Below are 20,775 nucleotides of genomic sequence, written 5' to 3'. Positions count from 1 at the left end.
CTGGGACCGCATGCACACACCATCATGCCTGGCTAAGTTTTTGTGTTTTTGGTAGAGGCAGGGTTTCACTGTGTTAGCCAGGATGGTCTCGAGCTCCTGACCTCATGATCTGCCCACTTCAGCCTCCCAAAGTGCTGGGATTACAGGCACGAGCCACAACACTCAGCCCTAAAACTACTTTTTATTCTGGAGGCAGGTGGGATATATTCGGTCAACAAATATTTAATGTAATGGATACTTATTGCCTGTCTACTATATTTCAGGTACATTTCTAGATGCAGAGAAATTAGATAAAGAAAAGTCTCCAGCCTCATGGAGTCTACATTCTAATAGGTTGAGATAGACAATAAACAAATGTCTACTGTGTCAGGAAATGGTAAGTGCTATGGTGAAAACGAAGCAAGCTAATGAGGGAGGGTGAGGGCTGGAGGAGGAATGTCCCCTTGTAAGTCACAGTTGGCCTCTCTGAAAAAAATATGATTTGAACAGCGTCATGAAGGAAGTGAGGAAGAAAGGCATAATGACATCTGAGGGCAGAGTCGACCAGTCGGAAGAATCAGTAAAAGGTATGAGGTGGAGTCCTGGACACCATGTGTATACATTTAGAAAATGAGAATGAGGGAGGCAATTGCATTTCTCCTGTTGTCAGTGGAAATATGTTGGGACAGGGGACTGCTGATGGCATTCCCTGACACGCTTGTCTCTCTGTTCACTCACTTCTGTGGATACCGGTTCCGCCACTGAAATCTTATTACCACATGCCTCAGGTTCTGCCTTCTTTAGTACCACTTTTCTATGGACATGGACATCTACAGCATTCTGGTTCATCCCTTTTAGCTCCCAAGCTATTCCTAGTCAATAGCTGACCTACGGTGGAGGGGGTTAACCTTGCCAGTTAGGCCAGGCATCCTGACTGCCAAATAACGATGAAGGCGATGGACAGCAATGTGCAACTCAATGAATGTGACTGTGTTCCTATTAAAACCATTTCTAAAAACCTACCACTTATGGAGCACTTGCTCTAAAGGACTGTCAACCGTCTTTCAGGACAGCTAATATTTTCAATCTGCAAGTGAGGAAACTGAGGCTCAGAGAGGACAAATTCATTGCTCTAGGCCTCACAGGTTGGGAGAGATGAGCTGGTGTTTGAACACAAGTCTTTCTGACTCCAGAGAATGAGTTCCTTCTGCTACCGGGTGCTTCTGAGGGTGAATGCAAGTTCCCATGTCCTCATTAAGAAGCAGCATGGAACGCTTCACGAATTTGCGTGTCATCCTTGCGCAGGGGCCATGCTAATCTTCTCTGTATCGTTCCAATTTTAGTATATGTGCTGCCGATGAGAACACATGGACACAGGGAGGGGAGCATTACACACTGGGGTCTGTTGGGGGGAAATGGGGGAGGGGCGGGGGGTGGGGAGGTGGGAAGAGATAGCATGGGGAGAAATGACAGATACAGGTGAGGGGACGGAAGGCAGCAAAGCACACTGCCATGTGTGTACCTATGCAACAATCTTGCATGTTCATCACATGTACCCCAAAACCTAAAATGCAATAAAAAAAAAAAAAAAAAAAAAAAAGAAGCAGCATGTTTCTTAATGCCCCAAATGCATGCCTTTTGGCCTTGTATCGAGGATCAAGCTTCTTTCATGGTTCCTAATGAATCCTGCAGTTACTTGTTGAGAGGACACATTGACTGGTATTTTGCAGAACCTTGCCCAGAATGGTGGTCCCTGTCCAGCATTACCACTGACTCAGTTCCTCTGTAAGCCATACGCCGAACAACCCTGGACATCGGTGCTGATAGGCATTTTGGCTGCTGTGCCTCAACTGTCATGGACCAGCTCCAGATCTGCCACCTCTTTAAAAATTCCATAGAATTTAAATTTCTTGTTATCTGCTTCAGGGGCCAATCCTTTAGTGAATAGTTTTCTTTAAGTAGAGTCCCAGATAGATACCGCCTGGCTTACTCTTCTTTCTGAGTTTGCCTGGTTTATAATCCTTTTCCCTGCCGTGAGAACATATTCTACAAATGCAGAACTGGTATGAGCATTTTTGCCAAGATTTTATCCTCTGCGTGCTCACTTTTTTGGGATATGTTCCAAAACAATTTTTTTTTTTTACAGTATAATTTCTGGGGAGAAAGCTTACTGTGTTTAAAAGCTGATATTTCAAGGGCAGATGAAAGATTTTTTTTTTTCAAGAATTAAGAAAACACTTCATCATTTATTTCTTTGGCAGAGTATCTGCATGTGTTTCTTTTGAAATCCACAGAAATTAAGACCATACTGTATTCATTTTCAAATTATAGAAAATAAGCTAAAGAAGAAATGAACAGAAGAAGAAGAAAGACATACTTTGCCATGTTTTCTTAAATTGCTTGGTCACATGAGTTCATTTATATGTCTAATGTAGAAATCGGCAAACTTGATTCATAAAGGGCCAGATAGTGTAAGTATTTTAGCCTGTTTGACCATATAACCACTCTCACAGCTACTCAACTCTACCATACATGAAAGCAGCTATAGGCAGTGTGCAACTGAATGAATGTGACTGTGTTCCTATAAAATCATTTCCAAAAAAACAGGTGGCAAGCCAGATTTGGTCTGCAGGGCATAGTTTGTTTACTCCTGGTCTAATGGAAGAATATCTACTATATGGCCCTTAGGCCAGCAACAAGGTAGGCACAAATCTGGTCAGAACTGGAAGGATGCTTACAGGTCATCTATTCCAACTCTTCCATTTTATCTTTGACGATTTGTGATTACTCAAGGTTACAAAGCTTGTTAACAGCAGCATCAAAAAATTTAAGAATTAACATTTATTGAGCATGTTCATATTCATGACAAAAATTGCTAATTTTCTCCAATATCTATTCTCCCCAACTTTTTTAGTAATGGAACCCCAGATTCTTATTTGGCTACATGGCCACTGGAATTAAGACTATATTTCCCAGACTCCATTGCCTTTGGGTGTGGCTAGATATCTAAGTTCCTCTGAATATTTGTGTGCTACTTAAAGGAAGTACTCTAAATGAAAGGGAATGTGCCATTCTTCCTTTCTCTTTTCTTCAGACTGGAATGTGGATGTGTTGGCTGAAGCCTGAGTAAGCCACCTTGCATGATGGTGGAGAAACTGTGCTGGGAATGGTGAATCAATAAGAGAGAAAGTGCTCAGATGCCTGATGCTATGTAGCACCGCATCCGGTCCGTGCTGCCTCCTGACTTCTCTTATTTCAGCAGATTGAAGATGTTACGCTTTTGCTTTCTGATGTGGTTTGCCTCTGATGAGAGAAGTCTGCAGTAATTCTTATCTTTGTTCCTCTCTATGGAATGCGCCATTTTCTTTCACTGCTCTTAAGATTTTCTCTTTATTGTTGATTTTTAGCAATTTGATTATGACGTGCAATGGTATGATTTGCATTTGTCCTTCTTCAGTGTGTAGCCTTCTTGAATCTGGACAATTTGAAGCCATCATGACAAGTTTTCTTAGTTCCCTCCTCCCGCTTCACACCTTGTTTCTGGGAATTCAATTACATGCATGTTAAATTGCCTTATATCATCCTACAGGTCACTAAAGCTCTGTATTATTTTTCCCGTCTTCATTCTCTCTGTGATTCAGTTTAGAGAGTTTCCATTGTCTTACCTTAAAGTTCACTGATTTTTTTTTTTTTCCTGTTGAATTCAATCAGCTGGTAAGCCTATCCGGTAAAAATTTTTTAGGCATTATAGCTTTCTTCTCTGGAAGTTCTGTTTGTTCTTCTTTTCAACCGTTTCCATTTCTCTTTTCATTATGTTCATATTTACCTTAAAATCCTTGAACATATTTATACTAGTATTATTTAAAGCCCTTCTCTGTTAATTCCAAAATATTTGTAAATTCCGTATCTCTTCCTACTGATTGATTTGACTCCTGGCTATGGGTTACATTTTCCTGTTTACATGTCTGTTAAGTTTTATTGGATGCTGAATATTATGCATGCTATGCTGTTGACTGTTCAATTTTGTTGTTTCTTCAGAGCGTTGAGTTCAGTGTTGGCAAGGAACTAATGTATGTATAAATTAGCTTGATCATTTGAGTCTTTGAAAGATTTTGTAATGGTGGATCAAGAATAGTTTTTGCTCTCTAAAGATAGTCTAGCTCTCTCAGATGTGATCTTTTTATAGTCTCTACTGAATATATACTGAGTACTCGATGACCTTCAGACTCTGGGAGTTGTTCAGCTTATAGCTTTTCCCATAGTTATTTTCTTTTTGTTCATTGTTCTTTGTCTTGCCTTGTGGAATCTCATTCAACATTTGTGTAGCCTAGTATTCAGCCAAAAATTCAAGGGGATCCCTCTGTTGAGTTTTTAGAGTTTTCTTTGCATTGCTCCTTTTTCTCTGTACAATGCTCTGCAAATTTCAGCTGCTTTAGCCTCCCCAAACTTCATTTTTATGAAGCGTTGTACTCTGCTTGGGTTCCCCATCTCTGTTCCAGGGAGAAAGACTTCAGGCATAAACATGAAAAAATTGTTAGTCTTACTTTCTTTGTTTCCCTTATTTCAAGGGTTACAGTCATGTACAGGCTTTGTCCAGTGTCTGAAAATAGTTGCTTCATACAGTTTGTTTAGTTTTCTAGTTGCTTATTGTAAGAAGGCTAGTCTAGTACTAGCAATCACCTGATAGTTGAAAGCGAAATGTACTCATGTTTAAGAGAAAAAGAAATTTCTACTTGTAGCTTGTTTAAGTCCCTGTAATTTTCACTTTTTCAATTAGGTGCAGCGAAAGCCAGTCTTACATACTCCACTCCAAAATGCAAACTACCCATCTAGGTGTTCCATATACATTATTTTGTAGACTTCATTTTAACTACGTAAAAGTCCTATAAAGTTGTAGTTACTGTTATTCACAGTAACTTTACAGATGAAGAAAACTGACCACAGGGGAAAGAAAACAGCACGAAGCAAGCTCCTAAGAAGTCCATTGGGTAGTTAACAAGGTCCTGATCTGGGTGATAGAGAGAATGGAAAATAAGGTAACTGAAATAACACTGGGTAGATAGAATTAAGTGATATTAATAAATAATTTATATGGAAAAAGAGGAAAAACCTGTGAGTGTCGGAATCTAGCATAATATCAGTATTATGAACATACGCAGGAAAGATTCAGGGATATTCACTGTGCTTACTAAGGCCAGAAAGACACTGGCGTTGTGGTATAAAGAAGTTCAAAACTTTACAGCAAAATACGGTACTTTTCTGACATCAGTCAGAAACTCACAAGTTTTATTTATGTTTTCCCTCATGTATAACTAAGTTTTGCTTTTTGGGATTTCTGGCCGTCCAAGAGGGCTACACAGGAGCCACTATTGCTGGAGCGGCTTCCTCTGCACCTGCAGGTAGGGTGCAATCAGCATCGGGTGGAACGGCTTCTTCCTGGACTAGTTCCACAGACTGGATGCCTCTTGGGTCTTGCCCCAGCATCTTCTTGGCCCAACTTCTTATCTCAGTCACTGCCCTGATGGCCAGTTTCCTGCAGGATTTGGCAACTTTGTGTAGGTATGATTGGAGTGTATTTTACCTTAGGCCCCATGCCACATACCTTTCGTCCCTTCCCTGGGACTTCTTGGATATCACGGAAGAGGACATCTTATAAAGCCTGCTTTATTCACATATATGCAGATAGGGAGTTCAGAGGAATTAACACTTGTGGGAGCCATCCTTGATGAATATGGGAGAGAGGACCCAATGGGTATCTGCTACTTCCCCTTGTACTTCAGGGCAGGTAATTCTGAACTGTTATTTATAAGGCTTCTGGGAAGTTCCTGAGAGGATTGAGAACCAGTTGCTTTAGTGGTGATGAAGCAATGATCACATTTTAACTTTGGCTTTTCTCCTTCTCCCTTCTCTTCCATTTCTGCTCCCTGGGCTCACATTCTCAGCTAAATTATCTGCATGAAGATCATGGCCTTAGTTTTTGCTTTGGGAGAAACTGAGCCTATGACACATTGTAAAGTACAACAACTCAGGGAGCAAGTCTGAGAGCATCATAGGTCAATATTTTAAGGTTGACCTAAACCCTAGAAAGGAAGGCACTGTAGAGACTAGAAGGATAACGACTGACATAGAGAAAACGAGAGAAAATCTGTTGAAGAAACAAGAGGTGATGTCATCTATCATAGAAACACCTGGTCGTAGAGTTAAGAGACGTGAGCTCTTCAAAATTTTTCCTGATCTGTTGTCTAACAACCAACTTGGCTTTGTAAACCGAAATTGGACAGCATCAATTTAATTTCATCTTAAGATGGAAGGTTCGAAATGAGAGAAATTGCTATAGAGACTCTTGTTTGCAGAGGCTTGATTTCTTCGATCTGCAGGGTCAGGAACGAGAGGACGGCTGAACCAAACTCTTGATGTAAAGTTACTAAACAATGCTCCTACAGTGGCTGTTTAACTGGATTTACCACCTCCTGCCTCTTTGTATTGCCAGCAATCAATTCTCCTCAGCAGCAGCCAGATAACTCTGGAGCTCAGCAGCAAGGAGACCAGAACTTCTCCTCCCAGACCTTCAGTGGATCCCCATTGCTTAGTTGAGCTTTCAAGGGCATCTACAGTCTGTTTCCAGTTTATCTAAAATTCCAGTTAAATTGGGACTATTGCCATTCCTTGAATGCACACCATATTCTCCTATTCTCTGGCTATCTTTTTCACCTGGAATATCCTTGCTTTACTCTGCCTGTTGAAGTCACATCTATTCTTGAAGAACCTGCCCCAAGGGCTACTTTCTTCAGGCAGCCCAAACACTGCTTCCTGCTCTGAACCCTGTGGCCTCTTGAGCTTGTTCTCTAGGGCTCATTATAAGTTTTCTAGTATGAGAGACATTTGTGAAAATGCCTTTAGGATACAGAACGCTCTTCTCCATTCATATGTGTTGAACTGAACTATTAAATGGATATATATCCCAAAGAAGTATTTGGAGAACTACAAAATAAGGATCCACATTCTTCTGACTTGTATAGGGTTGGTGAATATGGAAGCAGGAGAGTAAGGACAAGAGAATTGACCTTTGTGGAGCCACCACTGTGTGCCAAGTGTCTTCCATAGTTTGCTCATTTTTGGAGTCTTTACAACACCCTGGAACACAGGTAGTATTGAACTAATTTTACAGAAGGAGAATGTGAAGCTCAGAAGGATTGAGTGAATTACCCTAGATGTCTAGTTAGTAAGTGGCAGAGTCAGGATTTAAGCTCAGGTCTCTCTGACTCGAAGATACCTGCTTATTCCACAATACATAGGGGACCATATCATTTATTACCCTGATTGGAACACTTTTGACAATGAAAGGGCATGCTATTAAAAATTATGGGGAACAACCTGCGCAAAGTGGGAATCGACTGGCTACACTGTGTCTTATGATCACCATAATTATAAAACACCTGCCTCCTTGCCTCTTGAATATTGACTGCTCTGAATCAGAAAACTGAACTAAACCTCCTCTTGAGATTGGAATTCTCTCAGACAGGGTAACATTGGAAGAAATAATTTGGCATTTTAGGAATTTTCCTTTACTGATAATTGGAAAGAAACCCATATTATCCAATGGAATGAGTGAGAAATCTTATCTTCACGTGTTCTTTTAATCCTCCCACCTTGGTGATATGGTTTGGCTGTGTCCCCACCCAAATCTCATCTGGAATTGTTGCTGCCATCATTCTCACCTATTGTGAGAGGGATCTGGTGGGAGATAATTGAATCATGGGGGTGGGTCTTTCCCATGCTATTCTTGTGATAGTGAGTAAGTCTGACAAGATCTGTTGGTTTTAAAAAGGGAGTTTCCCTGCACCAGCTCTGTTCTCTTGTCTGCTGCCGTGTGAGATGTGCCTTTCACCTTCCACAATGATTGTGAGGCCTCCCAGCCACAGGGAACTATGAGTTCATCAAACCTCTTTCTTCTGTCAGTTATCCAGTCTTGGGTATGTTTTTATCAGCTGTGTAAAAACGGACTAATACACTTGGCCTCCAAAACTCTTCTTCCCTTTTATTGCCTTTTTTTTCTTTTCATTGAGGTCTTACTCTGTTGACCAGGCTGGGGTGCAGTGGTGCTATTATGACTCACTGCAGCTTCAACCTTCTGGGCTCAAGTGATCCTCCCACCTCAGCCTTCCAAACATTTGGGATTACAGGCATGAGCCACCATGCCCAGCTAATTTTTTTTTTGTATTGTTTGTAGAAACAAGGTCTCACTATGTTTCTCAGGCTGATCCTGAACTCCTGACCTCAAACAAACCCCCTGCCTCATCCTTCCAAACTGCTGGGATTACAGGGATGAGCCACCATACCCAACCTTTTAGTGCCTTTTCTAAAAGGGTTGGTGGTTGAACAAACCACCTGCTGAGGTCACATTGAATGAGTTCACCAGAGTCATGCATACGGCCCAAATCTAGCTCAGCTGATTATAAAATGGATAATGACAACAGCAATAATAGCAGCTCTCTTCATCGAGTTCTTACTACTTATCAGGTCTTTTATAGGCATGATCTCATTTGTTTCCTATTATATATTATCTCATTTATTCCTTATAACCACTCTGTTAATTGAATCCTATTTCTCTTCCCATTTTATAGATGAAGAAACTGAAGTAGAGGAGGATCAACTGAGTTACTTAACACCACCCACCTATATTTGCAGTGGAACCCAGATTGTTTGGTTGCAAGACCCAGCTCCTAAATAGCGAGCTACGTGGCCTTCCACAAGGAAATCACAGTATCAAACCAATGTGGTCACTAAGATTAAACAGTAGCACATTTGCAAAAGTGCCTGTAGGTAGGCATTCAATAAATGGCATATTCTGCGATTATTTACAAGCTTCACCTTTGAAGGAAAACATGCTAAATGCCTGTTAGCACCCCATGTCTCTCTCTAACACATCCTCTCTGATTCTACCATAGAATCACAGGTTACAAATGAAAATAAATGTCACCATTTATCAAGCCAGTGTCAGCTCTCGGAGGTAGAAAATCCCCAGGGTTCTTCCTTGATAAAATCGCACTCTAGCAGAAAGGACTGACAATCTAGTATATTCAAAAACACCAGGTTATAAAACAAAGGTATGCCCAAGATGCCACAGGTTCATTCAGTCCAGAAACACTTGGCCCATATTGTTCTGGCCTTGGAGAAACACAGACTATGGAAGTAAGGGGGATAAAGGAGTTAGTTTTACTCAGGGAAGGGGCAGAGTCAGAAAATTAAAAGAAAAAAATAATTTCACAGAGATAATATTCAAGGTAGGATTTGAAAGACAGCAGTTTGTTATGGTGGGAGGGGCGTTCCAAGGTAAAGGAACAGTGGATGCAAAGGTATGGAGGAGGGAAAGTCCATAGCGTGTCTGGGAAGTAGAGGAGTTAGGTGTGGTTTGGGGTGTGGAAGTGCTTGTGGGCTGGCAGAGCAGATGGCAGTAGGGGTGGCTGCAGGAAGGGAATTACTATCCAACAAGAGTCTCCCAGGAGCCTGTGCTATGCCGAATGCTTTAAGAGCAATGCATTTGATCTTCAGAGAAGCCAAGTACCAGAGGAGTGGGTACTACTAGATTAAACAACGTGGCCGAGGACACTTCCTAGTCCGAAATGAAGCCAGGATGTGAAACATGTCAAGCACCCTCTGGGCCCTGCTGCCTCTCACGTGGCAAATCAGGGATGCCATGGAGCCAAACAGCCTCCTCCGAGATGCCATTGTGGCTGGCCGTGTCACCTCTGCATGGGCGCCCCTTCGCTGGGGGGATGTGGCAACTTGCCGTCACCCTTTGCCTAGCTCTCGGCCAAGCATTAGAAATGTGTGCTTTGGGACTGCACCTCTGAACACATCATGGGAAGAAGTGACGCTTGACTTTCCTTGGAGCGGGGGCAGGTGTTTGGCATTTCACAATGAAGACTTGTAAAAATTGCATCACATTCTTTATGTTGGAGTCTGGGCATGGCTCCCTGTGGTAGCATTTTCATGATGGCGTTCTGCCTTTTCTTTTTGGTTTCCACATACCCGTTGTCAATATTCAAATGTAAAAAGAGCTTTTTTGATTGGGGAATATACAACATAGAAATGCCCCAACCTATGAAAGAACTCAACCGAGGGTAGGAAAGATTTTTCCAGAAGCCAGTAAATGAATGTCAGAAGAGGTTAAAATAAGCAGAAAGTCCTAGTTCTGTGGAAATCAGCCTCAAGAGGCATTAGAAACTTAAGGAAGTTCTTTGGATTACTGATGAGGCAAACAAGAGAGAAACTCGTTGACTGAGCATAAGCTATGTGCTCATGATTGCGCTGGGTGAAAAGGCTCGGCTCATGGAAATTTATCGAGGGTCTATATGAGGCATTAAGGGCCGAACTGTGGCCTCTGCAAATTTATGTGCTGAAGTCCCAACCTTCTGTATCTCAGAATGTGACCGTGTATGGAGAAAGGGTCTTTAATTCCTAGTTCTGTGGAAATCAGCCTCAGGAGGCTTTGTAAATTTAAGGAAGCTTTGTAAATTAAGGAAGTGTTAATAAAGTTAATATGAGGTCATTAGATTGGCCTGTAATCTAATATGATTGGTATCTTCATAAGAAGAGGAGACTAGGATATAGACATGCATCGAGAGAAGACCATGCGGATACAGGGAGAAGAACCCCAGCTACTAACCAAGGAGGGAGGCCTCGGAAGCTAACCCTGCCCACGCCTGGATCTTGGATGTCTGGCCTCCAAAACTGTGAGGAAATACATTTCTGTTGTTTAAATCACCTTGTCTGTAGTACTTTATGGCAGTCCTACCAAACTGACACACCAGAGATTGGCAAACTCTCTTTTCAAATTAATTTTCATTTTATTTTTTTCGAGACAGAGTCTCACTCTGGCAGCCAGGCTGGAGTGTAGTGGTACGATCTGCACCGTGGCTCACTGTAGTGTCGACCTCCTGGGCTCAAACGATCCTCCCACCTCAGCCTCTCTAGCAGCTGGGACCACAGACATGTGCCACCATGCCTGGATAATAGCAAACTTTTTCTTAAGGGGCTAGATAATAGGTATCTTAAGCTTTGTGGGCAAATGGTCACTGTTGCAAATGATCAACAAATGATCAGTTCTGCTGTTGGGCAAAACCAGCCATAAACAAAATGTAAACAAATGGTCATAGCTGTATGCCAATAAAAGTTTATTTACAAAACCAGGTACTGGCCAAATACGGCCTGCAGGCCATAGTTTACTGACCCCTGATCTATTCTCATCTGTGCTGGGAGAATGAAGCCTCACTCAGCCTGAAGGAGCCCACAGCGTGTTGAGGAAGACACCCAGTGAAACAATTCGACAGAGGTTGGTTAATGTAGAGTGGGAAATTGAGGATGGTAGGGGAACAAAGGAGGGGCATGTGGTCTAACTTGGGAGTGGCTGGGTAAGGATGGGGACAGTCTCCTTGGAGGAAGTGAATGCCTGAGCTATGTATGGACCGAGACACATTTTACTTGACCATTGCTTTTTATCCTCTGCAATGAACATATGGTCCTCCAGGCCTCAGGTTAAGGTCTCGAGCCCACTGGTTGGAGTCTCTCCAAGGGTAAGGTGACTGTGGCAGTGGTCTCTAGGGTGCTTCTGGCTCAGTCAGGTAAGGACCCTGGGGGTGTTGCCCTCTCAGTGTGGGTTCCAGTCCCTTGCCTGAGCTTTCTCATTTTGTGGCCCACTGAGCTCATACAGTGACCTGGAAACCCTGGCCCCAGGATACCGCCTCCCCAGCTGCTGCATTCCATGACTGTGCTTCCCAACTAGCCTGCCCGTATCCAAGTCACTGAAGGACAACACATCAGAGAGGTCCCTACGACCGTCAAGGCTGAATGGCTGGTGGCTGAGGGTGGCTCACAACTTTGGGTTTGGGTCTTTCCAGCAGCATTGCTTTTCCACAGGATGCTTAGAGCTCAGAGAATTCAGCTTCCTTAGTTTGCAGATTCGGGAAAGTGGCCCAGAAAAGGCAGCGGCTTGCCTAGGCTTCAAATGGGCCAGGACAGAATTCAGACTTGTAGCCTGCGGAGGCTCAGCCCTCAGGAGATGTTACCCTTTTCGACAGTCTTTCTCTCTATGGCTTTTTGGCAGGGGGCATTCTATTTTTTCTGGCCATAAAATTAATATCTATTAATTGTAGAATATCTGGAAGCTATACAGAGGTGTTAATAAACAGAAACATTCATTTATGATCTTACCTCTCTGAAATGATCACTACGAGCACTTGGGCATATTTTCTTTAAGTTATTTTGTCAATTTTTTAAACCATAATTGAGTCCTGCCTGGTTTTTAACATAATTTTGATATTTACTTTTTATGCTTTAATCTTTTAAGCATTTTCCCTTGCCATCAAAAATGCCCAACCATCATCTTCCTTTCCCTTTGCTGAGTTGGAGTCTACTTGATTAGCGCTTTCTCTGGGCAACAAGCAATTTATGAGCCGAGCAGGATGAAAGGGGCCCTTGGGATGGCATCAAGAGCTAGAGCTCTGTCCTGCCTCTGCTGTTGACTTGGTGATAAGGCTAATATGGTTTCACCCATTCACCGGTCCTCAGTTTCTTCATTTTTATGTAAGAGGGCTCGTCCCAATGCTCAAGGTACCTTCTGGCTCCAGAATGCTGCTCTATGTATTGCTTTTTTTCTGTTAATATGCTCCGATAGATTTGCTGACAGGTAGTTAAGAAAATTTTCAAACTAGCTTTGCTTTAACACGACACGACTCTAAATTCACTGCACCAGGAATGCTTTGAACAATTAGAGAAGACAGATTGCTCCACAGGGACAAACAGCTGATTGTATAAATTGGAGATCATATTTCAATTCATGCCACTATTCAACAATACTTTGAAGATGGAGAAGGTAGGAGGAGTGAACGGTGGGAGATCAGCCTCTCTTTAGAAGGTGTACAGATAATACTTCTCTTTTGAACCTTTTTTTCTGGCACCTTTCCTCCTTTGTGGTTCTTGGGGTTCAACCTTGGTCTTTTCTTCTACCTCTGGCAGAACTGAGAGTGAGTAAGGTTTCTTTTATACTATAATCCTGGGTGTGTGATGACTTGGGTGGTATATTCTGGATTTTATTATAAAGCTAGAAGAAAATCTAAGCTGAAGGGTTTTGATTTATGGAAGTGTTTCATGGGCTTTGGAGGTGAACTAACCTGGATATGAAGCTTGGGTCTGGCATTTTCACTTTGGACAATTGCTCTGAGTCTCAGTCCCCTAATCTGAAAAATGGAGACGGTAAAGTAATCTCTAGCACAATGGAATTATTGAAGGGAATACACAAGACAACATTTATAACATGCCTAGTGTATGTAGGAAGACTATAAGGAGTATTATTATAATGGTACTATGCTTACATGTGTATATAATTTATATATTAACTATAGAGTGTGCTGTCTAACATTTTCAGACATAATTCTCAAGACACACTACCTGTAGCCTCTAGCATGAATGTGTACATTCTCTGTGTACAGAATGTGTAGCAAATGAAATTCCTTTATAATCATCCGATAATTTTTCCTTGAGCAATGACAGAATTTTAAAATCTTTCTCTGGGAGAGATTTTGATAAGAGCTTTAGGTTGATTACTTTTTATATCCCATGTCCTGTTTGGCTGATAAGCTCCCAATCTCTGCATTTCACATTGTTTTTATCTTCCTGGGCTTCACCCACCTTGTCACTGTCATCTTTTCAGTTGTCAGAATAAAACTGAAGGAAGACAGAGGGAGAGTGAGGCATTGGGAAGGGGCGGCTACGCCCCCAGGCAACGGTGACAGGTCAGTGTTTCCTTAGAAAAGGCTGTTCTGGTCACGGGAATTAAACATACTCTCTAGGACACAGGTCCTTTTATTCATCTGGTACACAATGTGTGGCTCTCCTATTGTGTTGAAGCTGTGGGCTTCCTCTTCCTCTTCCTTGCGCTAATGAAATCCTGCATTTTTCACAATAGCTGCTTCAGTTCAATGTATCTTTTAATCCCATTGTTATTTCTTTGGAACAAATACGTTCTGAGAGTCAGAATTTTATAGTGGAAAGGGACCTTGGAAAATATTCAGTTCAGACTCTTTCTTGTCACGGGGGAGCCAAGGCTAAGGGAAGACAAGAGACTTTCCCAAGTCACTCATCAGACTAGCAGCGGCAGCACAGAATGTTAGTGCGGCTTCTTGTCCAAGAGATTCACAGGGACCTTACTCTAGATAAGTTAGCCTTTGAGTTATTCATAATCGCACTGACACATTTCTGCTTAAGTGATCCGTTCTGGGTAGTTCCTTCCATAGTGCGGTTTCGGTTATCAATAATTACTTCATCTTGACTTTACAGAGCTCCTTCGAATGCTATTGGGAGAGAGATTCAAACAATCTTGGAATCATGATCCTGGATCCCTGTTTGGAAAGCCTAGAAAACTAGCACTTCTTATGGAATGGAGCCCAAACAGAACCTGTTCTTGTTTGAGAACTGTTATGGATGGAATATTTGTGTTCCCCCGCTACGATTCATATGTCAAAATCCAAACCCCCAGTGTGAAGGTATTACAACGTATGGCCTTTTGGGGGATGATTAGGTCACGAGTTCAGTGCCCTTACAAGAAGAAAGGGATAGAAGACCTTTCTCTTCCTTTTTCTCTCTGCTACATGAGGATACAACACGAATAGAGCTATCAGCAAACCAGTAAGTAACCTCATTCAGGCCACTGGATCTACCAGCACCTTGATTTTGGACTTGTCAATTCCATAATTGTGAGAAGTAAATGTTTGTTAAGCCACCCAGTCTATAGTAATTTGTTACAGCAGCCTGAACTGACTAAGACAATGACTGGTATGGATACTGGTTTGCTCCACATCCATTTCGATCTCCTTTTATCATGCTTTCTTATAACATGGAGCTTGGAAAGCCAAAAACTACATTCCTTAGACTGCTAGTGACTGGATCTCCACCATTAAGATACATGTATACAAGGGTGGAATGTTACACAAGTGGACTTCTATTATTATTATTATTATTATTATTATTTACCTGCAAGGAGAGTCATAGAGGAATTTGATTTTTTATGTGGCTACAGTGGAGGTCCCTAGTGGGACATCTGTTTGGGACATCATAGCAAAAGTTGAGTACATTCTGGAGCCAGCACAGGCAATGGTGGGTTCCTGCTCTGTTAGGCAAATTTCTGTTTCTACGTCTTCCTGATGATAGTAGGGGCAGCAGCTCTCTTAGAAGCTCAATGCTGCTGAAGGATTTGAAGAATTATTCCTGGAAGCTAAGCCTATGTTCAGTTTCTTCAGCACTTAGTAGTTCTGTAAGCCAGGAACTGGCAAACGTTTCCATAAGGGACCAGATAGTAACTGTTTTAAGTTTGGTATGCCATATGTTCTCTGTAATAACCCTTTAACTCTGCCATAGTAGAAAGAATGCAGCCTTAGACAATGTACTAGTGAATGTATATAACCGTTACAATAAAACTTTATTTATAAAAGCAGGCAGACTTGGTCTGTGTCCTGTAGTTTGTTGATCCTTGTATAATGCATCCCTTTCTACTTTCCAGCTAGAGTGAATTCTTCTCCTACCTTTGAACACTGACCAACACAGAGATCTCCAAATCCAACAGTGGATGAAGTCTGAGAAATGAAGAAAGGGAGTTTATTCCCCAGGTTTCTGGTTCAGGGGCTAAGAAAGACATATAGGATGCATAAATCTAGGTGTAAGCTTGGCGATGATCTTTTTCTTTTGTGCTATGCCTTTCTTTTTCAAATGCTTTCATGTGCAATATTTCATTTGACCTTCACAACACCTTGTGAAGGTCAGGGATGTGAGCAGCTATGGTTGGAAAATCTTAGAAACACTAAGAAAGGTTATAACTTTATCCAGGTCACCTGGCTTATAAAAAAAAGGAGGTAGAACGTGAAACCAGGCCTACTGCCTCTCAGTCCAGTGCTGCTTCCAGGGATCCATTCTGGTTTTAGGGGCTTGCTACCGAAGCTGGAATGACTTCAGAAGAAGAAGAGCCTGACAACATTTGGGATGCCACTTGTGGAAGTTTTGAGAGTATTAAGAAATTCTGTGCAGAAAGGCCTGGTAGGAACTGTCTACAGTTTTGCTAGTCAATTTGTTGGCTGTGGCCAGCATCACTTGGGAGCTTGTTATAAACACAGTCTCCCAGGCTTCATCTCGGATCTACTGAATCAGAATCTGCTTTTAAACAAGATCTGCAAGTGATTCACATGCATGATAAAGTTTGAGAAGTATGGATAGACCATTCTTCAAAAAGAAGTGCTTACGATTGAATTGCTAAGGCTCAGGAGATACAGTGTACTTAGCACAGTCAGAACCCAAGGCCATGCAGAAGTTAAGCAGTATTAAGAGGAGATATTAAGATGTTACTGTTAGGCAATTTGGCTAGGAGACCTGGGGATAGCTGAATCTCCCTTGACCAGCCAATTTCTCCTCACTATAAATTTTCAGGGGGAGAAGTATGCTCAAGAAGGAAAAACAAAGTAAAATAAACCTTAAGATAGAAATGGAGTGACCATTATTACATGTAAAATATTTTTTTATGTTTGCATTTTCTTATTTAATGCTCCCCCAACAGCCCTGCAATTTAGGTCCTATTATTTTGTTTTCCATTTGAGGGGTATCATCATCATCACCACCACCACTGTTCCACAAACCCGGCATAATGTGTAATACCGTTTTAAGTCCTTGACACACAATAGACTTTATCCTTAGAATTTTAAGAAGCAGCTTTATTTTTCCAGATAGGAAGACTGAGGCATAGAAAATTTAAGTAACTTGCCTAAGGCCACACAACTAGTATGCGATAGGGCTGGGATTCAAGCCCAGGCGACTGGTCTTCAGAGTGTATGCTTATAATTCCTATACCACACCATTTTGCTGAGCAGAACAGCCAACTTGCTTGAGATCACACAGCTAACAAATGGCAAAGACAAGGCTTATACCCAGCATAGTCTCACTCCAGCCTTGTGCTTTTTATACAACACAGTGTTCTCAAACAGGGAGAGATTCCTGGAATCCACCTTGGACTTATATTTGATATATTATTGTTTAAAAACCTCAGAGATGATTCTATTGCCCAGCTCTGATCAAGCCGCATGGTACTAACCTATTCTGCCTTTTTGCTCAGTTAGACATATTTTTAATTTCTACTGGATTGTCAGTTTCTTAAAGACACGCCGTGTGTTTTATTTATTTCTATGTCTCCAGTGCCTAGGTCAGGACAGGTCTCACAGTGGGTCCCCTATCAATGTTTGTGATTAGAACTGACCCGATTACTGCCCAAGGGCCCATTACTTTGGGGCAGTGGTTCTCAAACATTACCTTGCATCACCTGGAAGATTTGTTAAAACAGGGATTACTGGGCTGCACTTCCAGAGTTTCTGATTTAGAAGGGCTTAAACATTTGCATTTCTAACAAGTTGCCAGCAGATGCTGATACTGCTGGCCTGGGGCCACACATTGAGAACCATGGGCCTAAGAAAACTAAAGAGGAAAAGAAATTGGCCAGGGCCTTGAAGTTTTCACGGGGAAGATAGACAAGCGAAGAATGCTTTTGTTACACTGTTTAAAGTTCGTGTTTCGAGAGATAACTCACTCTACCTTTTAAAGAGTACATGACCCCATAAATCAATATGAGAAAAGGTGACATCTGATAACATTCACATTGAGACAATTGTGTCTTTAATTTCATCTTACTCAGTTATGTGGAAATGTGCAGATGTAGACTTCAGTAATCAACAACTAATTGGGAATGCATGGTCGATCTTTTAATTTTCCAAAAATCTGTCATTATTAGAAATTCATCATTACAAGGTAGAATGCATTTACTTGGTATTGATTTGAATGCAACACATTTCATTAAGACATATTTGGATTAGAAATTAGAAAAGGAAATCTCATCTGAAACATAATGGACAAAACAGGCAAAGAGGCTACGTGCTATTATTTGCTCTTACTGATTCCTAGCAGAGTGGAGACAGCTGGTCACTGAGGACAATAGTGCAGGTGGAGAGCAAACTAGCTTATAACCTAGTATATTTTAGATCCTTTAGTCTTCTTTGTTTGAGCATTTTATCCCAGAAAAAGGGATAGGAGGTAGGGCAAGAGATGTTTCTCTTTACCAGTATTTCTCTTTCTAATCAGATTCTCCCAGGAATCACATCCTGAGAAAAACATACATAACCTGGAGCTACCCAGAGGATGATGTCCAGTCTGGAAAATTATAGGTAAGAAGGGAGCAAAAGTTCCTCCAAGAGAAGAAACCAGCCTTCATATATTTTCCTGAATTTCTAAACAATGTCGATGTATTGCTGTCTGACAGAGCCCAATGTAATCTACGAATCTGCTGACTCTCTCTTTTGTCTCACTACTGAGTTCCTTGAGGGATGGGATTAGGTCTTACTTACCCCTAAATCTCTAGCATCAAACATAAATTATTGAATAGAATGAGGCCTCAATAAATGTTCGTTGACTTTAAGTTAAATACTGAAATGCTGTCTTAGGAATAGGCAGTGCACTTGGTCTGTGTGACCCCAGGTGACAGAACTGGTTGAGAGTGGTTATGAAGAGGGAAACGCATTGTGTTCCATTCAATCTGTTTTTGCACCTACACTTACACAAGTAATAATGGTACTCGAGAAGAATAAATGAGATGATTTTGTAACATGCTTGCACAGTGCCTGGAGCATAGTAAATACTCAAAGTTTTCTGTTATGATTCATTATCAAATAGCCTTTTAAAATTCCATAGCTTAAATTCTAAGTTTTCATGGACATCATCTGTTTTGGGCAGAATTTCCATTCTGTCTTTACCTTTCTCTTCTTTCTCCTTTTCCTTATTCTTTCAACTGTGATTCATCCTATCTCTCTACCAATCTATCTGTCCAACCGCCTGTCTATCCATTCATCGTCTCATCTACGCTTTCATCCATTTACCTCATCTACACTTTCATCCATTCACACCTATATTTAATTACTGATTTACTTAACTTACCCATTTGTCTTTAACTGAGTGGCTGTTCTCTAGTGGAAAGTGTCTGAATACAATCACATCACACCCTATCAGATGAATCCTTGGACAGTGTTGGCCGTAATAGACAGTGGGGGACATTGATTTTGGCATTTAGTATGGCTGAGAGGTAGACTGTGGACTCTGTCCAAGTGACATTTCATGGCATTTCTGAGAGCCATTGAGGTCTGCAGTCCCCATCAGGGCACTCTGGGAAGCCACTCGAAACAGCAGTATCTGAGCTGTGATGTGCACATTTACAATTAGATGGTATTATTCATCACAGTAATATTTTATTTAAAGAAACCAATAAAGCAGATGGAGACTGCTGAAGATGTGACTATTTTAGCTGGCATGTTTGTTCAGCAACTGGCACAATAACAGAGATGCAGAAAGGAAGATGAGATGGGAAACACCAATTATTTTTTCGTAGAGAGGGGAACTGAGATCACAATTTTGACCTTCACAAAGCTTAAAATTATCTGGATTCTAGTAATTTCAAGAACGATCATGAGACACTTGGCAGAGTGGGAAAAAATAAAGCTGTGGCTTTTACATTTGATTTCCTCGTGCAGCTGAATTAATTGAAGTGCATTATCTAGAGCAAGAGGAACAATCCTAAAAATGTAGCAGAAAGAGCATGGGCTTGGTGATGTTCAGATCAAGGTATCGATTCCTGCTCTTCTGCGTACCAGCTGTGTGTCCGTGGGCAAGTCATTTAAACTTTCTGAGCTTCAATTTCCTTATAAGTAAGTGACAGATAATAATACCATTATATTATTCAATGAGGATTAATATGACATAATGTTGATAAAGCAGATGGCAGAATGCTAGATGAAGTTCAATACATATTGTTTCCAATACTACATGCGAATCAGGTCACACCTGGAATATTGTGTGGGCTTCCGGACAAATGCTACAGTAGTTTAGTGTGTGCCCTGAAGAGTGACCAGGATGATGAAGCACTTGAATTCGTGCCCTGTTTCCAGTTGAAAGGGGATGAAATATCTAATCTGAAGAGGATAAACTTGAGAGAGACAATATTGGGGTCTTTAACTATTGAAGTGTGTTGGAGAAAGAGGGCATAAACTTGCTATAGCTCTTTCCCCCAAGAGACTGACGAGTGAAAGCTATAGGCAGATACATTTCAGCTGAAATGTGGAAGAAATATTCCAACAACAAAACAACTTGTAGTCATGAGTTCCACTGAAGGGAAGGGAAGAGGCTGCCTGGAAGAGATGAGCACTCTACATCTTGAGAGTGCAGGGGTGTCCCAGACAGCCTGGGGACGTTGGCAGTGTTAGTTTATCCTGGATTGGGAAACATGAGATGTGATGGCATGGTGGGCTGGAACAGCACCGCATCTCTAGGGAGACATACACTGTTGGCAAACTCTGGAACTTGGATAAAGTGGGGTTGAGGCGAAGTGGCAGAATGTGATAGGTACTGAGGGATTAGGAATCTCTGAATTCAGAGCTATTTCTGAGATAATGGAAGATTTTCAGTTGCGGAATGATATGATCACGTTTATCTATCATAACAGAAACAAACAAACAAAAAAACCAAACTGACAAAGAGGACAGCTACAGCAGCCACTCCCATCTCTACCATTCGGAGCGTAATCTTGGGCAAGTCATTTTAGGCCCTGAGAGACACATGTGAAATGGAGTTCATAATCTTGCATTGCTTTTGGGGGGCGTGGGGGAGCTGACATAAAACAATGCAGGAAGGATGTGGAAACACATCCAAAAACTGCACAGCACC

At 41.5% G+C, this 20,775-nt stretch overlaps 1 protein-coding gene and 1 non-coding gene across 4 annotated transcripts in view; both read right to left on the bottom strand.

Annotated features, from left to right (window-relative positions):
* Positions 1-20,775, bottom strand: part of TENM4 (teneurin transmembrane protein 4) — a 3,045,593-nt gene that overhangs the window by 959,760 nt on the left and 2,065,058 nt on the right. The gene's annotated exons all lie outside the window — the stretch shown is intronic.
* On the bottom strand, positions 1,240-1,346 carry LOC120360993 (U6 spliceosomal RNA). Its single transcript, XR_005577358.1, has one exon. It is a non-coding gene; the product is annotated as a U6 spliceosomal RNA (small nuclear RNA).

The sequence above is a fragment of the Saimiri boliviensis genome, chromosome 6, assembly GCF_048565385.1.
Source record: "Saimiri boliviensis isolate mSaiBol1 chromosome 6, mSaiBol1.pri, whole genome shotgun sequence".
Lineage (NCBI taxonomy): Eukaryota > Metazoa > Chordata > Mammalia > Primates > Cebidae > Saimiri > Saimiri boliviensis.
Note: the sequence above shows the minus strand (reverse complement) of the source record. Positions and strands in the feature narration are given on the sequence as shown.